Genomic DNA, 7,633 nt, shown 5'->3' on the forward strand with positions numbered 1-7,633 from the left:
CTACAGAATCTGAAAATATTTGTAAACTATGCATATGACAAAGGACACATAATCCAAAATATTTAAGGAACTTTAAAAAACTCAATCGCAGAAAAAAGAAAAGATTGATTAATTACATGATTACAAAGTGGACAATACACCTAAATAAGATCTTTCTTAAAAAAAGACAAAAATAAAAATGCTCAGCATCACTAATGATGATGGAGCTGCATATTGAAACTGCAGGTGAGATCTGTTGTCTTGCCCCAATAAGGATGGCTACCCAAAAGACTGAAGACAGTAACTGCCAATAAAGATGGAGAGAAAAGAGAGTCTTGCGTGATTGGTGGGTATATAAACTAGTATAGCCATTATACAAAAGAGTGTGGTGGTTCCTCAAAAAAATTAAAATATAACTACCTTATGATACAGCAGTCTCAGTATAAGGTACATATTCAAAGGAAATAAAAATCACTATATTGAAGAAAAATCTGCACTCCCATATTTAAAAAAAATTATTGGCACATTTAAAGCAAACAATACAGTTACATTCATCATTGGGCTCTTGTACCTTTACATGATGTATCTTGGTTCTTGTTTTTTCCCCATACTCTGCCTTGCACTCCCACATTTATTGCAGCACCATTCACAATACCCAACAAGTGGAAACTAAGTGTCTTATCAGCTGACGGACAGTGAAGATGCACGACACATGCATAATGGAACATTTTCACCCATAAAAAATAAAATCCTATCATTTGCAATGGTGTGGATGGAACTGCAGAGCATTATGTTGAAACAAGCCAGGCACAGATAGACAAATGCCACAAAACATCACCCACAAGTGAAGTCTAAAACAGTTGATCTTGTAGAAGTTGAGAGTGGAAGGATAATCAAGGAAACTATGTTACTCGTAGATGGGAGCAAGAAGTTCTAGTGTGGTATTGTGCAGTAGATTGTCAATAGATAAAAATTATGTATTATATATATTAAAATATGTAAAGGAAAATTATTTTGAATGTTTTTATCATAATGTTTGAGAAAATACTTTTAACCTTATTTAAATATTACACAATGTATATACATCAAAACATCACATGGTATCCCACTAATATGTACAATTTCAGTATTTATAAATTGGTTTAAAAATACATTTAATTTAAAAACTTAAAAATTAAGACTTTTTGGAGATTAATGAAGCAAATACAAGTTCTATGAAAATAGGAAGCTTTCTTTTGATGTTGCTCTAACATTTAGTATGTAGTAGCTAATGAAAGATTCCTCACTGAATTAATAAATATATTAAATAGTTGCTGTATTAATGGTCTCCCTTAGGGTCAAGGGCCAGCTCATATCTGGCATGCTTATATTTTGTGTCAAGTCTAGGTATGACCCAGCTTATTACAGCAGTTTTAGATTTTCAGTGCATTGGTATGACAAGGAAAAACAATATATTTATAGAAACTGAGCTGCAACCTAATTCAACACAAAAATGCAGCATTGGGTGAGAGCTGCCCTAGATGGTAAGTGATATTAGATCAATAATTAGCTTCTATAATTCAACTTGAAACAACGGTAGTTATCAATGCAGTGGTAAGAACTTAGTAACAAATTAGCATTAGGTGACATTGAGAAGTGGGCATATTCAGGCAGGCAGTCAGGTAGGCATGGTAGCCTGTGAACAGGAGCCTGTCTACTTTAAAAGGTACAGAAGTCAGCTTGCAAAGAAAAAGTGGATAATAAGAAGGACAGAGCAGACGTTAATTTCTCTGACAAATTTGAGAAATTCAAGCTCAACGAAAAAAGCAGGGTCTCACAATTAGCATAAAGTACAAAGTGGAGATGTTGCCTCAAGAGACAAGTACAAGCCCACCCCAGGGTTGGACAGGCTGCAGGTGACTTGATGCTGCATCTCAGGGTAAAGTGGAATGAAGGAAGTCGTGATGTGAGTTTGTGCTTTAACAGAGGACAGTCCAGTCAGATAAGGGCTCTATCGATTGCCTTTCACTGCATCATATTGCTGTCAGACATGAGCCCCGAAAGCTCATCTTCCTGCCTGCTGCTCTCAATCAATATGATAGATCTTTCGTTCAGAAGCCTATCTGAATCCTATTATTCTGCCTACATGAATGTGGAGCTAAATTAATGACAGTGACTCATGGGCTTCAGAGCCTCTGTAAACTGTTATTATCACCACCCACATCAGTACTTTATTGATCTCCTCCATTAGGCACTGACTCATTTTATGACCATCCTTTTATAGGAAACCAATGGGTTAACCTTCTCTTTCCTCTCTACCAATAGGATAAATGTAGATCCAATCAGAAGTGGTCTGTTTTTCCCTGAATACTGGATTCATGGCGAAGAATTGCTAGAGTGTGTGGATTTAGGTACATGTATTACAACCAAAAGCTTCGGCCCAAGACAAAAAGTAGTTTAGTCAGTAATAACTTCCATCCTACTAGTATATAAACTGAATTCATCAAACAGTTAAATAAAATGTTAGTCAGAAATATTGAAGAAAAACTTGTTTGACCACTGATCAATCTTTGTGAACAGATGGCTTAACACTCCTTAGCCAAGGTTGAGTAGGGATATATTTGCCTTGGTATTTTGATCTGCTGTAACCTTTAATTTTGATGCTTTCTCAAAAGGTTGGCTGCCTGACTCTGTGATGACTGTGTGTGTTCATTAGAAGTTCAATTAGGCTGTTGGTGCCTTCTCTGAAGACTTGTAAATCCTCTTCCTCACATGGGAGTCTTTCAGGGTCTCAGTCAATATCTGGTTCAATACACACTCAAGAAGCAAACAAAGAGTGAGGGAAAGAGTGCTTATTCTTTGGTAGTAATAACCCTTTACTGCTCATATCTGGACTTTCATGGTCATAGCTCTGGCCTCTTTTTCAGAACACTTTAGAATGGAGAACTTTAGAATGTCTGGTTTCTGTAGCATGAGAATATCTTTCATAACCACCGAGTAAGACATGAGTTCATGAATTTTCTGAGGCTTATATAGATGCATATGCATACATAAATGCACAGATGGACATATAAGCATGGGAATTTGGTGATTGGATATATGCATGTCTTGTGTATGGATTATACACTCAAATTAGGCAGTGGGTGGAGTCTGTGTTATGCTCATTCTTGTTCTTATGTTGTTTCTTCCACACAGGGTAAAAAAAAATCATGACTCTTGCTCGATTCATAGGCCACAGTCTAGGAAGACAAAAATGACATTACACTTGCTGTTTTGGTTTTTTTTTAACCTTCATTGTACTTTCTCACATCTTCAAACATTGGAACACTATTCTATTTTTGATCAATATTTGTGCAAATCTTTTTAGAACAGAACAAACTAGAAGGATTAAAGCATATTTGAATGTGACAGAAATATGTAGAGTGCTTCACCATTAGAGCAAATGAAAAGATTTGAAATGGATGAGTTACCATTTGGGAGACGAGTAGCTGGGGTGAATTCAATATCATCAGCAAATAAAATGGTTCAAATGGTAGATCTGAAGTGATTTTTCCCAAAACTTGGATATAGCCCTTATGTAGCCAGAATCCTACTTCATTAGAAAGAACATTGTTACTTTAGGAGATCTTTTACACAGTCTCCACTTTTTATAAAAGCTCCAATGTATATACTAGACATACAGATTACAGCATATCAAAAAGTTCTGTTTCTTTACATGATTCTCTGTTGTTCAACTTGAGTTGTGAAGGGTTAAGTAAAGACTTTTTTTTTTTTCGGTACCGGGGATGGAACTCGGGTCCTTGCGCTTGCAAGGCAGGCCACGGAACCACTGAGCTAAATCCCTGGCTCAAAGAAAAGACTCTCGATGTTACTTCTATTTAAGTATCTGTTCAGCCAATATGTCATTACATATTATAATCTTCCTATATTATATTTGGTTCACCATTAAAACCCCAAAATTCTGCCTTGCACAATAACTTTTTCAGCGTTGTTTTCATAGTTTGAATCTAACAAAATGTATTTAAATGATTATCCATTGAGAAAATCTTGGTTTTTCTGTGAAATGTTCATTTGATGATTTTTTAGGACTAAAGGATTTAGTCATTACAAAAATAAACTGAAACCCTAGGAAAACTAGAAACCTAATGGTTAATTAAAAATCAGTCTTTCCTTCTTATTGATGTATTTCAAAAAATGAAGCTCTTTTATAAGAGCAATTGGATAAAATAAGAAGAGGCCCATCCTTCCTCTTTTCTTTCTGACTTTTCCTATAACATATTGAAAGTGGTTTCCGTGGGTTGGGGGTTGTAGCTCAATGGTAGAGCCCCTGTCTCACATGAGTGAGGTGCTTTTTTAAATCCCCAACCTTGTAAAAACTGTGTTTCCTTTAAATCTATACACTTTTAAAGATTTATTTCCATTTCCTTTTTGTATTTTTTTCTGAAGAAAGTAAACCAAACCAGCAGTATCCTAATCCATGGGTTTTGCTGTCCTTGCTAACTAGTCAATATTGGCATCAATTATGTCTCAGCTAAACCAAAATGAAAGCCTGTACCTCAGAATCCACCAGCCCTTTACCAATCATCTATTTTAAGATATAGCAACACAGATAGCTTTATTTCTATCACTTGAATTTGCTTCTTTGGTCAATTTCTGAAAAAATAATTAGCACATTTTTATTACTCTCTAAATAGATTTTTCTAGTTTCTTCTTACAAAAGAGAGATCATTTTACTTTGGAATTCTCTAAGGAAGTGTGACAGCAAAATAAAAGTGACAGGAGCGTGTTCCATGAAGAGATGCCTTTATGCTGATAGTTAAACCTAATGATAGCATGGAATTGAAGTTCTGTAACAAAACAAAAAAACCCCAAACAACCCACCAATCAATGTGAAAGTCAAACCTAAACATTTATCAAACTTGCACTAAAGGATAGAAATGGGAAGGAGATCATGAAATGGATGGAGGGAGAGAAGGGGAAGAAAAGGATATTAAAAAGAGAATTAAGATGTATTTTGTACATGTACTGACTTCCTACAATGAGTGTTATTATTATGTACTGCAAACATGTACTAATAAAAATATTAGTGTTTGCTCTTATATTTGTTTAAAGTACATTGTCAGAGTCGAAGAAACTATGGGTTTTATTTCTCTAGAAGATAATTGAGGATTTGGGGGTAATGATCTTCAGGCTGAGTCCTTTCTCGTCTTACTTATCCGTGTAAAGATAATGTGCATATGCAGTGAAGGGCTCCAATGCTCACTGAGCTCTGTCAGGTTTCTTCAATTAAAGCTCAAATTATCTGGCATTTACTTTTAATCAAGACTCACTTTATTTATTTTCTCATTTAAAGCACCATCTTTTCATAAGTGGAAAATAAATTACATATAACATTAATAAATAGCACTCTTCTCCCCAGCTCCTTCTGGCCTAAGGAACTGTATAATTTCTCAAGCATAATGCCAGTTACTGATTAACTCCCACTAACAACATGAGAAAGAAATAAGGAAATTTTTAGATATATGCATTCACCCTTGGGAATAAATACCGAGGAAACAAATATATCTTGATGTGCATGTATAACTCATTTAATAAATAATCAAAGCTTACGTAGATGTAAACAGAGAACAATTTTATAATCTTTATAGCTTTTTTTTTTTTTTTTTTTTACCAGGGATCAAACTCAGAACCTTGCATTTGGGAGACAGGCAGCGGTACTACTGAGCTAAATCCCCAGCCCTATAGCTTTTGTTTTAAGCCCTTCTTTTTCTCTGAATAAAATCTTAGGAAGTTCTCCTAGCACTTTCAACCATATCTGCACAGAGAATTAAGATGTGTTAGGTATATGTACCAACTAACTCCCCATAATGAATTTAATAATTATGTATAGCAAACATGTACAAATAAAAATTTAAAGACATTAACAAGTCATTAAAATCAAACTTGATCTGAAAATAACTTGAAAATTAGAAATATGACCTGTAATTTCATCTAGTACTTTGTACTTTTACATTTGTATATGTTGTGGAATGGACATTGAATTCCATGTTTGCATATGATACCCAATTGTCTTGATATAAATCACTCAACAATCTACTTGCTACATTTAATTTATATTGAATTTTCTTATAACAAAAGTATGTCAGACTCTCAAAAAAAGTCATTAATTTGAAACTTCTTGCCTCCTCCACCTTGTACCAGATAGTGAAAGAGGAGGATGTGGCAATGCCTCTGTCCTCTGACTTGCTCTTTCACCCTTCTCTATTCACCTTCTGCCTCTGACTCAGAGTTGCAGAGGAAAGGCAAGAGGAAGGGATCCTACCTTTCATCTGCTTATCTTTCTCTGAGGCTTTCTTGTATATGGAGAGTTCTAAATACTTTCTTTCTTAGGTGCCTTTGGTGGATTTTAGAACCATAACCATCAAAGATCTCATCCCTAAAGTTTTCTGAGGATGAGAAGTCTCCTTCAGCTGACTTCTCACAAATTCCTCCACAGCCTATCACTGTGGCAGTGGATTCCACGTGGAATCCCTCTGTTGAAATCATCTTATGCATCATGGAGCACGTATAGAAACAGAGAAAAATTTTATAATCTTTATAGTTTTTTTTTTTTTTTTTTTGTACCAGGGATCAAACTCAGAACCTTGCATTTGGGAGACAGGCAGCGGTACTACTGAGCTAAATCCCCAGCCCTATAGCTTTTGTTTTAAGCCCTTCTTTTTCTCTGAATAAAATCTTAGGAAGTTCTCCTAGCACTTTCAACCATATCTGCACAGAGAATTAAGATGTGTTAGGTATATGTACCAACTAACTCCCCATAATGAATTTAATAATTATGTATAGCAAACATGTACAAATAAAAATTTAAAGACATTAACAAGTCATTAAAATCAAACTTGATCTGAAAATAACTTGAAAATTAGAAATATGACCTGTAATTTCATCTAGTACTTTGTACTTTTACATTTGTATATGTTGTGGAATGGACATTGAATTCCATGTTTGCATATGATACCCAATTGTCTTGATATAAATCACTCAACAATCTACTTGCTACATTTAATTTATATTGAATTTTCTTATAACAAAAGTATGTCAGACTCTCAAAAAAAGTCATTAATTTGAAACTTCTTGCCTCCTCCACCTTGTACCAGATAGTGAAAGAGGAGGATGTGGCAATGCCTCTGTCCTCTGACTTGCTCTTTCACCCTTCTCTATTCACCTTCTGCCTCTGACTCAGAGTTGCAGAGGAAAGGCAAGAGGAAGGGATCCTACCTTTCATCTGCTTATCTTTCTCTGAGGCTTTCTTGTATATGGAGAGTTCTAAATACTTTCTTTCTTAGGTGCCTTTGGTGGATTTTAGAACCATAACCATCAAAGATCTCATCCCTAAAGTTTTCTGAGGATGAGAAGTCTCCTTCAGCTGACTTCTCACAAATTCCTCCACAGCCTATCACTGTGGCAGTGGATTCCACGTGGAATCCCTCTGTTGAAATCATCTTATGCATCATGGGTGATGTTTCTTTCTTTTTTTTTTTTTTTTAACTAGGGATTGAACTTGGGACCTTGTGCCTTGTGAAGCAGGTGGCAGAACCACTGAGCTGAATCCCTGGCCCCTTGGGTGATGCTTCTTAGGCAAGCCAAGTCCCATTGTATTTCTGCCTCTCGGAGTATG

This window comes from Fukomys damarensis, unplaced genomic scaffold, assembly GCF_012274545.1.
Source record: "Fukomys damarensis isolate Sample0158 unplaced genomic scaffold, DMR_v1.0_HiC HiC_scaffold_16, whole genome shotgun sequence".
Taxonomy (NCBI): domain Eukaryota; kingdom Metazoa; phylum Chordata; class Mammalia; order Rodentia; family Bathyergidae; genus Fukomys; species Fukomys damarensis.